Source organism: Lissotriton vulgaris, chromosome 3_1 (genome assembly GCF_964263255.1).
Source record: "Lissotriton vulgaris chromosome 3_1, aLisVul1.2, whole genome shotgun sequence".
NCBI lineage: Eukaryota > Metazoa > Chordata > Amphibia > Caudata > Salamandridae > Lissotriton > Lissotriton vulgaris.
Window position 1 is genome coordinate 782,704,914 of NC_141689.1, and position 16,058 is coordinate 782,720,971.

Here is a 16,058-nt window from a genome sequence, read left to right on the forward strand (position 1 = left end):
TGACTCTCAGCTGTGTGTTCGTAGACTAGACCACTTACCTCCTGTCCCGTTCCGGTGGCCATCTTACTTCTCCAGCAACGGACCAGGTCTGTCCAAGAACTTTTACTTGAGGGCTCTTAACTCATTTGCGATGCCGATAAACCACAAACGCTGGCACCAGGTATCGCAGTTCTGACAGTACCCCCCAACAAGGCAGCTTCCTTCCCTCTCGGTTTTGTGGGAAATCGTCGATGAAAGGATTTGATTAACCTAGGAGCGTGAACATCCTCTTCCAGTTCCCAAGACCACTCTTCAGGCCCATAGCCTTTCCAGTCAATGAAGTAGTACAGTCTCCCTCTGGACCTTTTGGAATCCAGAATTTCTTTTACCTCAAACTCAGTTCCTGCCTCTAACTGAATCGGTTTTGGGGGTGATTGAGTTCTCAGATCTGCAGGAGCTTTCTTTAGCAAGGAGACGTGGAAAACTTGGTGAATTTTTAGCCTAGGTGGTAACTTCACTCGATAAGTGACCTGATTGATTTTCTCTTCTACCGGGTAAGGACCAATGAATCGGGGCTGAAATTTCCTGTTACCCTTTAATCTTAAATTCTTAGTACTCAACAAAACTCGATCCCCTGTATGCAGAGTAGGCCCTTCTCGACTCTTTCTATAAGCATAACCTTTATACTTTTCTTTGGCCCTAGTAAGGTTGTCTACTGCTCTCAACTGTACTTGGTGCAAATGTGAGACTACTTCTTTAACTGCAGGAACTGTGCTGTCAATTTGTCGAATAGTTGCATTTGGATGCCTGCCATAATTTAGATAGAAGGGGGAGTAGCCTGTCGAACTGTTCTTTGCATTATTATGGGAAAACTCTGCCGTCCACAAATAGTCCGACCAATTCCCCTCCTCCTTCAGAAGAAATAACCGCAGGTACTGTTCTAATTCTTGATTCATCAGTCTCTGGATGATAACTAGAGGAGAATCGGACCCCCGTTCCCAAACCTTCCATAAAGGCCCTCCAGAAGTGAGATCCAAACTGGGAACCCCTGTCTGAGATCACTATTTTCGGTATTCCATGAATCTTGACTATCTGGGAACTGAAATGGGCTGCAAGCTGTTTGGCAGAGGGAACTCCCTTTAATGCGGTAAAATGGGCCATCTTGGAAAAGGCATCTACCACTACTAGAATGTTGTCAAAACCCTGGCTCTTGGGTAAGTCAGTTATGAGATCTAACGTGACTGTATGCCATGGGTAAGGGGGAGTGGGTAAGGGTTGCAAAAGACCCTTTGGAGCCTGCTGTTCTGACTTTCCCTGAGCACAGATCTCACAGGACTTAACATGCCTCTTGATATCAGAAGTCATCTTCGGCCACCAGTAGTGTCTCTTAATCAACTCCTCAGTCTTGGTTACTCCCTTATGACCAGCCAGCTTGTCATCATGGCATTCCCACATAATTTGTTGTTGCAATTCGGTGGTGGGAACATACAGGGCATCTTGATGGTAGGGCAACTGCTGGTTAATCTTTCTATTTGAATTTTCTTTTGCCCAATTTTGCATAGCCTCAAGGCTCATGACTTCTGCAATGTCTTTTTCCAAACTGATTGAGAAGGTGGCTCCAATGATTTTGGTACTTGAAATTATTGGTTGGTTTTCCGTAAGGTTCTTCCGAGCTTCAGTACCAATTCTGGACAGTGCATCTGCTTTCCCATTTTGGGCTCCTGGACGATACGTGATCACAACATCGTAGTCTGCAAAATATAAAGACCACCTCAACTGCCTGGGGGTAAGGGTTCTGGCCGTCTTTAGGAATTTTAAATTCTGATGATCTGTAAACACCGTTACCTGATGTTGGGCCCCCAATAAATAATGTTGCCACTCTTTAAAGGCATCTTTAATAGCTAGCAACTCCTTCTCCGTGATAGTGTAATTAATCTCGACGAGGTTAATTTTCTGGAACGATAAGCGACTGGATGCAATTGACCCGTGGTTTTGTGTCGCTGAGATAAAACTCCACCCACAGCTTGATCAGACGCATCGGTCTCAACGTAGAAAGGTTCAGTAGGATCAGCATGTAACAGGACTGGCGCCGTGGTGAAATCCGTCTTTAGAGATTGAAAGGCTTCCTCAGCCTCTTTGGTCCATTTGAACTTGATTCCCTTCCTCAACAATTTGGTAAGAGGGAGAATCTTCCTGGAGAATTCACTAATAAATCTCCGATAGAAATTGGCAAATCCAATGAAACTTTGGACTTCTTTTACACTTGCAGGAGATTCCCAGTTCATTACTGCTTCCACTTTTCTCTGGTCCATCAATATTCCAGATGGTGAAAGGACAAAACCCAAGAACTCCACTTGTGACACATCAAAAGCGCACTTTTCTAATTTCACAAACAAGTTATTCTCTTGTAGCTTTCTTAACATCCCTTTTACTTGCTCGTGGTGTCTTGTCACATCAGAGGACTATATTAAGATATCATCTATGTACACAATAGCGCATTGATCTATAAACTCCTTCAAAATGTCGTTGATGAAGTGCTGAAAGGCAGCTGGAATATTGCATAAACCATAAGGCATCACCTGATATTCAAAAAGTCCAAACCTCGTCCGAAAGGCCGTCTTTCACTCGTCTCCTTCACGCATTCGGACTAGGTGATAGGCACCCCTCAGGTTTAATTTTGTGTAGATTTGCGCTCCTTTTACTTGGTCCAGAAGCACAGAAATCAATGGCAGGGGGTACCGATTTTTCTTTGTGATCTTGTTGATTGCTCTGTTGTCGATGCACGTCCGCAATTCCCCCCCTTCTTTGGCACAAAAAATAATGGAGACGAGACTGGGGACTGGGAGGGTCGAATAAATCCATTTGCAAGATATTTATCTAGATACTCCTTCAAATGATGGTTTTCTTTTTCTGTTAGCGCATAAACACGACTGCATGGTAAGTTTGAACCTGTTTCAAAATCTATTTTGCAGTCATATACACGATGTGGTGGTAGCTGTTCCCCCTCCACTTCATTAAACACATTTTTGAACTCTCCATACTCTTCTGGAATTTCCGGGATATCGATCACGCACATGGAGTGTCCCGTAGAACACAAAGATAAGGCCGGATTACTCTCCCAGGGCTTCTCCACAGCACCAAAACAATTTTCGTGGCAATAACTTGAGTCCATCACAATGGTACTGGAACTCCAATCGATCGTAGGGTTGTGTTCAGTAAGCCATGGAAGACCTAAAAATTATTGAAATTGTGGTGCATCTATCAAATTGAACTGAATCCTCTCCTTATGTCTGTCTCTAGAGACCAGTTGAATTAGCTCTGTGTGACTCATAATTGGTCCTGACGAAAGGTTGGTTCCGTCCACCGCCCGGACGGGCTCACTCTTTGTTTTCCTGATAGCTTGGATGCCCACCTTAGCCGCAAATCTTAAGTCACAAAAAATCCCTGTAGCTCCTGAATCGATCATAACTGATACTTCCTTTAAAATGGTCTCCCTGAATCTCACTTCCATGGACAGATTCAAATGTGGAGCGGCAGATTGCAGAGTTTTCGCTACTTGATGTTCACTTGGAGTTATTTCTTGAATCGTACCCACCTGTTCAACTCCTCCCACAGGTGGTGCCGTTAGTTTTCCTTCGGCTTATAAGTACTTTTGGGCTTCTTCTGACAATTTCTAACTAAATGTCCCCCGGATCCACAGTACATACATACATTTCCAGCTCTTCTTTTGTCCTTCTCTTCTTTGGATAGGGGACCCCTTATTGTCCCAATCTGCATTGGTTCTGTTCCGTGTTTGGTCTCTAAACTTCTCAAACCATCTGATCGAGCTCTGTCGAATCTTGGAGTAATTGTTCTAAGGTCTTTTTTCTTTTCTCCTCTTCTCTCTCCCTGACGAAAAATCTATCTACAAAACCAAGTCTATTAATGCCGAAATCTCCGTGGGTCGATTTGGAATTTGGGCTAAGGTATCATTCAATTCATCTATCAACCCACGATAAAACACTGCCGCTCTCTTGCTATCCGGCCAATTAGTCTCCACCACCAACTTGTTGAACTGAGCTAAGTACGCTATCAAATCTCGGTTCCCTTGGCGCAAGTCGAGAAATTCATTATCCACCACTTGAGATATTCTCCGTCTGTCAAATATCCGAAGGAATTCCTGTTTGAATTTTTCAAAGTTTCTCAATAGAGGGTCATGCCGGGAGACTAGAGGCATTGACCATGAAGCTGCGTCTCCGCTTAGATACAAGAGTATGAACGTCACCTTAGACTGCGCATCAGGGAAAATCGAAAGGCGGCACATAAAGTGTAATGAACATTGTGAAAGAAATATCTGCGCCTTCTGGGGATCTCCATTAAACCTTTCGGGAGCTGCTAATGGAATGACTGGGGAAAGAGAGTGAATTACCTGTGTGGTTGATCTACTGGTTGCTTCTAACACTGGATTCATAGCTTCCTCTCCAGCGTACTAGATGGCCTGAGTCGTAATGCTAATTCTGCAGTTTCCTTCCTTGCACTGACTAGATAATTCTTTATTGTTTGATTATTTAAAATCTTACAATATTTCCAATACAAAAACATAGTTTTTTAAAATACAGTAAAAAAACAATTATATCCTAAAAGATTTCTACAAAAAGTTATTTTAAAAACAATTTTTCAAAATCATTCTCCCAGTTTTGTAGATGCTATCTTTAGGAACTTTACAAAGGCAGCGTTCATGACTATATCATTTGAATGAAGACAGATTTTTAAAGCCTGCCTACATGTCCTTGCTCCATGCATATTAAAGTGAGGTTTCAGTAGTGCACATCTTTCATTTCGGAGTCCAGGGCAGATACATAGAAGGTGGACAATATTCTCTTCTCCACCGTCACATAGTCTACACCATGTGTTGCTGTTGGTCTTTTTCCTCGGCGGGGCATGACTGAGGCCTGGTAGTATTCCAAATCTTGCTCTTATGAGACATTGTTTGCTTTTTTCAGACCAGGGTGTCTCCAGATATTCTTGTACTTTCTTTTTTTCGTATCCATTTATTACTGACCACGAATGCTTTCTTTTTGCCAACGTATCTTTGTCCTTTACTAGTGATAGTCAGTCAGTCAGTCAAAAATTTACTTTATTTGGTTTATCACAACCATAAAGCATACATGTACAGAAATTCTATTAAAATAACAACAGGTTAAACGTTCATGTGGTTAAAATTTGTTTTAGCATTCATTAATTAAATACTTACTAGTGATAGGTGGTTTTTTGTTCGATTTACTATTTTTTTAAATGATCCATTGCTTATCATATTTATCCAGATTGGCATTAGTGAAAACTCTTCTATTGCCTCATTGAGGTATTTCCATGCAACCGATTTCGTGTTCTTATTTATTTCTTGCCAAAGTAATTAGGATAAATGATTATCATGGTCATTTTTAATCCTATACCAAGTTTTAATAAATTGGCCTTTTCTTGCGAATTCTTGATTGTTTAAACCGAACTCCAGTCTAATTTGTGCCGGTGAAGCGTTATTTGGGAGATAGAAAAAGCGTTTTATACGTTTTAGAAATAACTTTGTTTATCGTTTCCGCATCCATCCCCATTAATGCTTCACTACCATATAATATTGTTGGGAGCAATTTAGCCCCTATAATTTTCAAAAGCGGTTGATGGGTCAGATTTCCGAGCGATTTCTGTGCTATCTTAAATGCTGCAGTAAGTGAATTAGCTTTTCTTTGTATATCCAGTTTTTGTGATTGAAAATGTCCTTTTTGGTCAAATAGTACACCCAAATACTTGTATACTTCTATTTGTTCCAGTTGGGTGTTTTCCATATACCATTTATTTTTTTGTCTTAGTTTTATGTTCCTAGTGACCACCATGATTTTTGTTTTGGTTTCATTTATTATCATTCCATTTTCTTGAGCATACAAAGCTATTCTGTTAATTAGGCATTGAAGAGCGATTTTAGTATGACTTAAAAGGATGGCGTCATCTGCATACATTAAGTTAGAGATATGTTTGTCCCCTAGCTTCGGAGGATGTGCATTAAGCTCATCCAAGTTCCCTGATAGATCTCCAAGGAATAAATTAAAGAGGAGAGGGGCCAACACACATCCCTGCTTTAGCCCGTCTATTGCTGGAATCTCCTTTGTCAGTGATCGGCCGTCCCCCATTCTTACTCTTACCCAAGTTTTACTGTGTAGTAATTGAATCAGTTTCAATAGTTCATTTGGAATGTTTTTTTCAATAAGCTTTTTCCACAATAAGTTCCTTTGCACACAATCATAAGCAGATTTAAAATCTACAAAGCATAGATACAGGGGCTGTTTTAGTCTGAGGGACTTTTCAATTATTAGTGATAGTGCCATAATATTTGTCATTGTTCCAAGCCCCTTAATAAAACCAGTTTGATTGAATGGCAAGATCTTATTTTCTGATGCCCATTCATATAATTTGATCAGTAAAATTCCAGCAAACAGTTTAGCATCCGTGTCTTGTAGGGTGATGAGTCTATAGTTCTCCGCAAGGGCCCAAATGCCTTTCTTGAATATGGGGGAGATTAAAGATCCTCACCAGGACTCCGGGATGTTACCTGTCTCTATAACTTCTTTAAACACTATTTCCAAGTAAATCGACCAAAAGTCAGGGTTTTCTTTAAAAAGGGCAAACGGTATCCCGTTGGGGCCGGGTGCCCCATCTTTCTGCTTCCTTATTAATTTTACTAGTTGTTCTTTTGAGATTACAATTTGTTCTTGCATTTCATCAGTGTTTTTTTTAACTATGCTGTATGTTTGTAATGATTTTTATATCTCCATTACTGTTTAGATGCTTTCCAAGATAGGTAACCCACTCTTGCTCAGTTAGGGTTGATGAAACTTCCAATTTGATCGGCCGTACTAATTTATTTATAATTTTCCAAAATTCTCTTGCATTTGCTTGTTTGCTTGCATGAAATATTTTAGTCCAGATTTCCTGTTTAGCTTGGTATTTCTCGTTCCATATTAGCTTTTTCATGTGTTGATTTAATGCTTTTAGATTGTTCAACATTTCGTCAATATTAGCTGTGGTGCTAATTTGTCTCCTTATTCTGTTCCGAGCTCTTTTTAACTTAGTTATTGTGTATGGAAGATTCATATATGAGTCGTCTCCTTCTTCTTTCCTTTTTACCATTCTTTTGTTGGGGTTAACCCAGATTTGTGGTTTTACTAGTTTCTTAGTGAATTCCTCCCACTGCTCAACTGCTGTTTCCGTCGTATTTTCAGAAAAGCAGCTCTTTATAATGTTCTCAACTTTTTTTCATTCATACTATTCTTATTCTGATTGGTCCAAATTAGTTTTTTATAATTTATTGTTCCAATGTGCCCCGGCACAGTATGATATGGTTGGTAAATATTATATCTAATGTTGGTAGTTATTAACTGGTGGCAGTGGTCACTATCTCCAACTTTAACTACCCTATAGGAATTTATGTTTTGAAATATATTCAGTGAGACCATTGTATAATCAATCCTAGTACTCGCATTGTGTGCAACATACGTGAATGCAGGGGGTATATCCTCTTTAAATCGGCCATTAAGGACTCGCAATCCCAACACTTCTATATCCTTAATGAATGTTGTACCAATTTGATTTTGTGCCTGTTTTACCATGACGTCTTGGTGATCCTGGTGTGGAATTGACCACTGAAGGTCTTGTGATTGTGCTACATCATCCCTTAGGAACGGTGTTAGTAAATTAAGGTTAAAATCTCCAGTCATCACACAGTCCACTAATGGGTTTTCTAGCTTTTGTTCCAATAGGATGGTGTTAAGGGTTGCACATGTAGATATTCTACTTGTTTTTGTTGGATGGATATATATGTTGATCATAATTAAAAACCTATCTTTTTGGTCTGCATTTTTATATTTCAATCTAACTACAAGAATGTTATTACTATGCGATACTAGTTGCTCATGCTCAGCTTGTACGCCACAGGAGATGAAAGTTGCTAACCCTCCACTCGGACGTCCATATTTATGAATTTTACTTGCATTTTCATAGTATCCTACATAGCCCTCCAAAATAAAAGGATGTTCTTCCCAGGTTTCCTGAAGAAATAAAATGTGACATGGTAAAGGAATAGACTTAATTTGTGCATTGGAAAGCTTTGACCCTACTCCATTTATATTCCATGAACACATTCTCAACCATGTTACTTTTGATTGTGGGGTTGGAGTGTAGTTCTTTCATTGATCTATATTGCTATGCAGAGCCTGTGCAATCCATTTTTCATTTATTCCTGGAGGTGTTTCTATTGTGGTAGGTGGTGAAACCACTCTCAAAGTGCTAGTGGATCTCCCCCGGGCATTCCTTAACACTGTTCCTTTTTGTTTAGTATATTTTTCTGTTTGGAGCAGATTTATTTCATTGGTAAATGGAGTAGGATACACTGACTACCTCTTGTCTAAGACTTCGATTTTCCTCTCTGACTGCTCCCAGTTCTTTTTGTAGTGCATCTAGAATGGTTCCAAGGGATTGTATGTCAATTCCTTCCGCCATCTCTGTTCAGGTGCGAAAACAACTTGGGCACTTCACTCTGTCAGGGCTCAAGTTTATACCTTAGTCTTACCAGTTCTTGCACAGGAACAGAGATGCTGAATCCCAAATCCCGCTCGGCAATGCCAGTAGGTCTATACACAGAACCTCCCAGTCATTACCTTGGGGGAAGGGGGAAATTGGATAAAATAACAAACAAAGAAGAGACTGGTCCGGAAAGGTTCCTTCCGTCAGTTTGGTTGCGTCACCTTCTACTCTGTCAGTGGAACCCTAGTTCTCCTGGACCTTAGCTTCTCCTCTGATATTTTAAATGATATTCGGTCTTCCTCATCAGTTAGTTGTTATTCACTAACTGATGAGTTTTTCTTTTAATGGGTTTCTGTATTATATTTCCTGTTAACTGCTGTCAATTTAATGTATCTTCTCTTCTAATTCCTTCTTTCTCTTTTTCAGGATATCTAGAAGAATGGGTCTGCAGATCTGGTGAGTCTTTTACTATTTACATCTGTCTCAGTAACATTCCATTGCCTCTCATTAGCTTGAGAAAGAACGAATTTTCCATTCCTCAAACTCCTTTTTCTCTTCTGTATTATGTCTTGTCTTGCTTAGGTTCCTAATGAAAACTTGACTGTTTCTCTGGTAAGTATTTACAATTCAAACGTAACCTTGTTTGTCATTTTAGTGTCTTATTAGTCAGGCTGACTGTTTCTCTACGAATTATTCGCTAGAGTCTTCTTAGAGAGTTAACCTTATTATTAGTTTCCAAGAAGTTTAGCAAGAATATTTATTTCCTTTACAACGTGTCTTATCTTTTACTTAGCTCTGTTATTCGTGCTCTTCTTGTAGACGACGAGCGCTTTGATCTATGACGACTCCAGGACTTCAAACTTGTAACTCCTCAACTCGTGCTGAACTCGAGTCGAGAATTAACTCTTGACCAACACTCAGGAAAGGTGCTTCTTGTTACACAACCTCTCAGGCGGGAAACTTTGGTTAAGAGCGTCGTTAATCAAACGCTCGCGCTGCACCTTGACTCTCATGCAGCTGTGTGTTCGTAGACTAGACCGCTCACCTCCTGTCCCGTTCTGGCGGCCATCTTACTTCTCCAGCAACGGACCAGGTCTGTCCAAGAACTTTTACTTGAGGGCTCTTGACTCATTTGCGATGCCGATAAACCACAAAAGCTGGCACCAGGTATAGCGGTTCTGACAGTACAGAGCCAAATCCACAGGTAGCGTACAGGGCCGGACGCCTATTGAATAGGATAGTTTTGGTCAAAAGTAATAAAGTTGGAGGTAAGGGGAAGCAGGGTAGACTTGGTCCAGTTGATGTGTACCCCAGTGAGACCACCAAACCTGGTAAGTTCCAGAAGAACCAGGTTTAGATCGTCTAGTGTGTCCCGGAGATAGAGAGTAATGTCATCAGCATATTGAGATATATTAATATCTCTCATGGAGACATCTAGGCCCCATGTTTTATGGTGTTGCCTGATTCTGGCTGCTAGGGGTTCCATGGCGATGGTGAACAGATGGGGCGACAAAGGGCATCCTTGTCTGGTGCCACGTGTGATGTTGAATGGGGCAGATATCAATCCATTGGCCCGCAGTCTGGTCACTGGCTGTAAATACAATAATTTCATTTGTGTGATAAATGAGGGACTAAGACCTAGTCTGGGCAGAATGGTGAAGATGTATGGCCACTCGAGCGAGTCAAAAGCTTTGGTGGCATCAAGAAAGGCTGCCACTGCTGAGATAAGTGGGTCCAGGTGATGTAAGAGAGCAAAGAAGTTGCATAAATTGTGGGACGTGGAGCGCCCCGGAATGAATCCTGATTGATCTAGCCTAGCGATTAAAGGTAACAGGGGCTGTAAACGGTTCGCGAGGACTTTAGCATTTATTTTATTATCAATATTGAGAGGGGAAAGAGGTCGGTAGGAATCACACTCATTGTGAGGTTTACCAGGCTTGAGCAGAGTGTAAATAACAGCTTCCTTTTTTTTGGGAGGAAGTATACCGTTCTCTAAGGAGTCAGAATACATTTCTGCGTGATGGGATGCTAGTATAGTAGCATAGGTCTTATAGAATGCAGTTGTCAGGCTATCAAGGCCAGGTGCTTTGTCCAAAGGAATGCTGATAATGACCAGTACTATGTCTTCCTCTGTGAATGGTTCATCTAAATATTCCATGTGGGCATTCCCAAGCCATAGAAGTTCTAGCGAGACCAGATATATGATGAGTTCGGAATCTATTTGTGGTGTAGATGAGGTGTATATTGAGGAGTAAAAGTTGCTCAGATGTTTGTGAATCTCCCTGGGACCTCTAATTGGTGTGTCTCATCGCCAAGAAGTTCCATAATATAGGGAGAAGGTTTAAGAAGATTGGCAAGTGTCTTCCCAGGGCGGTCCCATTCACCATAACTCCTGGCTGTCGCGTACTTCCCAAGAAATTTTACCTCCCTGGGGGCCTCTTCATTGAATGAGTTTTTTGCACATAGTGGCTAAGAGAGATGGGTCATTAAGTTGGAAATATTGCAATTCTAAGGCTTTGAGTTCGGTCTTTAGACCATGTAGTGTACCTCTTAATGCTTTCAAGACTCCGGATTGGCAAGCCATGCATTACCCTCTTATAACAGCTTTGAATGCTTCCCAAAGTGTAGATGGAGAGGAAACAGAGCCTGTGTTTAATGTAAAATACTCAATAATGTCATTTTTTATTTCGGCGTGAAAAGCTAAATCCACGAGAGCATGGGGTGGCCACCTCCATGTAAATTCACATCTTATGGAAGAAGTTAGGGCAATTTTGCAGGTGCAAGACGAGTGGTCGGATAGCATTCTAGGGAGCATCTGTGTGCCCATTGTCCCAGTCGCCCTATCTCCTGACATCAGCCAGCGGTCTAGTCTGGACCAGGAGTTGTATTGAGTAGAGACATATGTGCCATCACGCTTCTGTGGGTTGAAGTGTCTCCACATATCCACTAAATGGTACCAAGTCTATCAAGTTTGTCAAATAAAATAGCATTGAAATTGCCACCCCAAATGACGGTATCACAGCCCTTGGCTACAACATTTAGCCCACACATCATAGAAAAAACTGAACGGTCCACTTTTGTTCCTTAAGCTGCAGCTAAGACCCACTGAGTTCTGCCTAAAGATCCCTTCAACACAATGTAGTGACGTTCAATATATATATGTGAATGTGTTAGTGTCCAGTCTATGCCATGTCGTATGAGTATGGCCACTCCTCTAGAATAACTGGAGAAGGTGGAAGAATATTGTGTCCCCCAGTGTTTGTGCTTCAGTCTATTGGTGTCTGATGGTAGGAGATGGGTTTCTTGTAGGAAACATATATCCACCTGTTGACGAACCAGGTAAGCGTGTACAAGTCGTGCCTTTCTATAATTATTAAGGCCACAGACATTCCAGGTTAAAAAATTGTAGAAGGCTGACATGGTGTCATGTGGTATATGGACAACAGATGGCATATAATTGTTACTGTCTCTGCAAGAAGGAGAGGAGTATAAGTAGTGACCAGCCCGTGAAAGCAGTGTGTCAATGTCAACTGTGTACGTCAATGGGAGATGAAGCGAGGGATTCTGTTCTGCTTCAGATGGTGATTCACGTGTACCTCTGTAAGAACTAAACCCTTGCTATACCCCAATATCCTCCCCCCTACCACACCAACACACCAATCAGGTTGTGAAAAATCCCCCACCCTCCACCCTGACAATCCCATAAACAAAACAAATAGTTGAAACCATAGGAGTTCTCCCTGTGGGGGCATGGGTTGCTGGCGAACACCCCTGTGTATGTGGCAGGGTGCCTAGGCTATACTGTAGGTGCAGCGATCATGTAAGGATTAGATAGATGAGCTGCAGAGAAAAACATAGCATATCGTCATGTTCAATTGCTGGGAATAGAATGGGGCAACATAATCAGCATAATCAGCATATGCAAGGGAGGCGCAGAACACTGCACCATCTCAAAATGTTCTAGTTCAGTCATTATCGCTGAGGCCTGCTTCTTTTTCTGTAATTTGTGACGAGCTAGGCGATTGTTGTCCTGCGCAGATGTGTTCGGCATATTTAAAGGCTGATTTGGCATTGGTGAAGAAGTGGGCCTGTCCATCATACGAGATCTTGAGTTTGGCCTGATATAACATGGGATCTCCACGTGCTGTAGGAAGCGTTTGGTGGGTTGGAATTCTTTGCGTGCGGATTGTACCAGGGGGGTAAAATATGGAAAAATAGAAATGTTTCTACCCTGGTCGGAAATAGGGTCATGTTCCCTGTCTGCCCTTAAGATAGAGTCCGTGGCGCTGTAGTTCAGGATACGCGCAATGATGGGTCTTGGCGTTCCACCAACCGGTGGCTTGGGGCCCAAGAAACTGTGCGCCCTCTCCACCATCACCATATTTGGGAGCGCCGTGGGGAAAAGGTCACGCACCAGCACCTCAACATATGGTTCCTGTTAGAAATGGGATTTCGGGTTGGCTAAGTTTTGCACCGAAGCCAGGCTGGAACCACCACTCTAGTCATGATAAGGGAGCTACACTCCTAAAATAACCCCTGCTCACCCCATTGGTAGCTTGGCACAGGCAGTCAGGCTTATCTTAGAGGCAGTGTGTAAAGCATTTGCACATAACCAACAGTAATACAGTGTAAGCACTACAAACGGACACCACACGAGTTTAGAAACATTTCCAATATTATTATATACTCAAACAAGACCAATTATGATAAGAATTCCACAGTACAGTATTTTTTAAATAGTTGCGATGCAAGATGTCTTGAAATCATAGTTCCTTGATGTTGATAGGTCCGTCCAGGCTATCACGGTGTCATGAACAAGAAAGTCCAAACAGTTCTGGCTGGCCGCGGCGTCAGCTGCGGTGTCGGGAAGACCAGCCAACAGTACCTTTTAGAGATGCAGGTCGTCGTTGACCTCTTATTTTCACGCCCGTTGCAGGTCAATCTCCTCTCTGATGGAATCAAGAGTGCTGGTGTTGACAGGCGTTGGGTGCTGCGGTGCAAAGTGCAGCGGTGCGGCGTGTGGCGCCCTCAGGTCGTGGTGCGAGCAGCGGCTCGGTGGCGGCGTCAGATGGCATCGTCGGTGAGACAAGGGTCATGGTGTGAGATGAAGGCGGTGCTCATCACAGTGCTGGCAGTTCGCGGTGCAGCAGCAGCGTCGCTGTCACTAAAGCGCCGTTATCGGCTGACAACTGTAGTCTATGATACCGGCGTCGGTAGGCCAAGGCTGCGGTGTGGAATAAGGGGGGGACGCCTTATAAATTTACGAGCGGTGGTCCTGAACCACAATGCAAGCCGTGGCGTTGAATCCGGCGTGGAGCGTCACCGTCGGGGATACCAAGGTGTCATCATGAAGCGAGGCGGTGCGGAGTGTGGTGCACCGCGATCAGCAGCTAAGTGGCGGCGTCAGCAGGCGTCATCAGTGAGACCAGGGTCGCAGTGCAGCAGTGCTCTCTGCTGTGCCTTCAGGACACTGTGTCAGCAGTGTCATTGTAGACGGCGTCGGGCTTGAAGTCTTTGATGTTCCTGAGACTTCGCAAACAGTGGGCAAGCTCTACCTCAAGCCTTTGGAGATACTCAACACAAGTAGAGAAAGTTCAGTCCAATCCTTTCAATGCCCAAGGCAGAAGCAGCAACTGCAGGCCAACCCAACAAAGCAGCACACAGCAAAGGGGCACTACTCCTCCTGGCAGCTCTTCCAGCTCTTCTTCTTGGCAGGTTCCTTGATTCAGAAGTAATCTAAAGCTCGAGGGTCTGGGCCCCAATATTTATACCAGCAAATCCTTTGTCCTCTGAAGGCAGTGGGACCTGGACCTAGTTCAAACCAGTTTGGGGTGCATTATGACAGGGTGCACCTTCTTCCTTTGTCAGTGTGGGCCAGGGTCCTCAGACGCCCCACAGGAGGTGGGGCCAGCATTGTGGGAGGTGAGCGCAGCCCTATTCAGACCTAGGCGCTACTACTCCCGCCCATCTAGGTGTAGATGTGCCTATTCATCGCGGCTGACTCACCCTCCAGCTCCTGTCACTCACAAACCAGACAGACAATACACATGCTAGCAGATACGGCCTGGATGGCTAGGACAGAAAATACCTACTTTCTAAAAGTGGTATTTTCAAACACAGAATGTTAAAACCAACTTTTCTAAAAGATGTATTTTATCATTTTGAGTTCAGGCAAACTAAACTCGAATTTCTACAATGTTCCCTGAGTCAGTTAGGAACATAGAATGTAATGATCAAACTGCCCATCCTGACCTATGGGGAACAGGTAGCCTTGCAATAGTGAAAAACGATGTAGGCTGTAATTCACTATCAGGACATGCCACACACACCAGGGCATGCCCTACCTGTTACATACAATGCACCCTGCCGATGGGGGTGCCTTGGGCCTATCTTAGGGGTGACTCACATGTAGAAAAGGGAAGATTTAGGGACTTGCAAGTGTGTGCACTTGCCAAGTTGACATGGCAGCCTTAGGCTGCGCCCAGGCTTTGCAATGGCAGGCCAGAGTTACACTTTATGGGCTGTTTGCATGGGTGACACAATCCAGTGCTACAGCCCACCAACAGCATTTGATTTATAGGCCCCTGCACGCGCAGTGCACTTTACTAGGGACTGACGCATAAATCAAATAGGCCAATCATGGAAATACCAATCCACAACACATTTTATACAGGAGCACTTGGACTTTACCAATGGATAGCAGTGAAGTAAGTGAACAGAATCATTACACCAGCAAAAACAGAGTAAAACCGGGAGGTCAGAAAGCAAAAAGTCAGGGGAAACACGCTAAAAGATGCCAAGTCTAACAGTTCCATTTTGCGGATAATGGTTGTTTCTGGTATTCCAGCTATACAGAGGTTGTTGCGCCTGGAGCACGCTTCCAAGTCCTCGTTTTTCGCTTGTATGATGGACAGAACTTTTTCCATACTGAGGAACTTTGTTTGGACTTGATTTGGAATTTGTTAGCTTCTGTTGCACGGTTATCTAAAGCATCGAGTCTGGTTTCGTGTGCATCTACTTGACATTTCACTGAGTCCAACCTGCCTGTGAAACCATCAAGTTTTGTGTCAATGAATTTAAGAGATGTGCGCACATCTAGTATGATGGAGCGTAGGTCTTCCAATTGTGGTTCTCCTCTGGGTTGCGGCTCCAGGTCAGGCTCAGAAGCAGGGTCCATAGTCCGTAGCGGCTCCTGGAGGGAGTGTTGCGGGGTGGTAGGGTGGGGGAGGGGTAGGGTGGGGGTAATAAACTCCGGCATACGGCCGATCGGAGCTAGGTAAAGAAATAAAGAAATAAAAGTAAGTAAATTGGCTTTGCAGCATGCGCAATTTAATTATTCTTTTATTTTTAACCTAACTCTGATCTACCCCCACCTGCACCTTCCCCGCGGCACCGCACTCCAGGAGCAGCTACTGTCCATAGTGCAAGTGTGACATTTATTTTCGATCGTGAGCTTAGACTACTTTGGGTTGTTCTTCTCAATTTTGAACACCAGTAGTATTTACCTCTGCAATACCACTTACAGTAGA